General features: G+C 40.9%; 1 non-coding gene across 1 annotated transcript; it reads right to left on the bottom strand.

Annotated features, from left to right (window-relative positions):
- Positions 1-367: 367 nt before the first annotated feature.
- Positions 368-475, bottom strand: LOC127740872 (small nucleolar RNA R71). The gene has a single exon (XR_008001728.1). It is a non-coding gene; the product is annotated as a small nucleolar RNA R71 (small nucleolar RNA).
- Positions 476-1,402: the final 927 nt, after the last annotated feature.

Genomic DNA, 1,402 nt, shown 5'->3' with positions numbered 1-1,402 from the left:
AAGGATGCTTGGTGATTATACTACACCTACTTCCAAGTTTGATGGAAGAAGCATCTCAATCCCTGCCATTGGAGCAAACAATTTTGAGCTGAAACCTCAACTAGTTGCTCTACTGCTACAGAACTGCAAGTTCCATGGACTTCCATCAGAAGATCCCTACCAGTTTTTAACTGAGTTCTTGAAGATTTGTGAGACTGTTAAGACTAATGGAGTAGATCCTGAAGTCTATAGGCTCATGCTTTTCCCTTTTGCTGTAAGAGACAGAGCTAGAACATGGTTGAATTCACAACCTAAAGATAGCCTGGACTCATGGGATAAGCTGGTCACGACCTTCTTGGCTAAATTCTTTCCTCCTTAAAAGCTGCGCAAGCTTAGATTGGATGTTCAGACATTCAAACAAAAAGATGGTGAATCCCTCTATGAAGCTTGGGAAAGATACAAGCAGATGACCAAAAGGTGTCCTTCTGACATGCTTTCAGAATGGACCATTTTGGATATATTCTATTATGGTCTGACTGAGTTCTCTAAGATGTCACTGGACCATTCTGCAGGTGGATCCATTCACCTAAAGAAAACGCCTGCAGAAGCTCAAGAACTTATTAACATGGTTGCAAATAACCAGTTCATGTATACTTCTGAGAGGAATTCCGTGAATAATGGGACACCTCAGAGGAAGGGAATTCTTAAGATTGATGCTCTGAATGCCATATTGGCTCAAAACAAAATGTTGACTCAGCAAGTTAACATGATTTTCCAAAGTCTGAATGGATGGCAAAATGCATCCAACAGTACTAAAGAGGCATCTTTTGAAGAAGAAGCTTATGATCCTGATAACCCTGCAATAGCACAGGTAAATTACTTAGGTGAACCTTATGGAAACACTTACAATTCATCATGGAGAAATCATCCAAATTTCTCTTGGAAGGATCAACAAAAGCCTCAACAAGGCTTTAATAATGGTGGACGAACTAGGCTCAGCAATAGCAAGCCTTTTCCATCATCTTCTCAGCAACAGACAGAGAATCATGAGCAACGCACTTCTAATTTAGCTAATCTAGTCTCTGATCTGTCTAAGGCCACTTTAAGTTTCATGAGTGAAACAAGATCCTCCATTAGAAATTTGGAGGCACAAGTAGGTTAGCTGAGTAAGAAAGTTACTGAAACCCCTCCTAGTACTCTCCCAAGCAAAACAGAAGAGAATCCAAAGAGAGAGTGCAAGGCCATTGATATACTCAACATGGCCGAATGCAAAAAGGAGGGAGAGGATGTGAATCCCAATGAGGAAGATCTCATGGGGAGTCTCTCAAGCAGGAAGGAATTCCCTATTGAGGATCCAAAGGAATCTGAGTCTCATATAGAGACCATAGAGATTCCATTAAATCTCCTTCTGCCATTCATGAAC

The sequence above is a fragment of the Arachis duranensis genome, chromosome 7 (assembly GCF_000817695.3).
Source record: "Arachis duranensis cultivar V14167 chromosome 7, aradu.V14167.gnm2.J7QH, whole genome shotgun sequence".
NCBI lineage: Eukaryota > Viridiplantae > Streptophyta > Magnoliopsida > Fabales > Fabaceae > Arachis > Arachis duranensis.
This window is presented reverse-complemented; position numbering and strand designations above follow the sequence as displayed.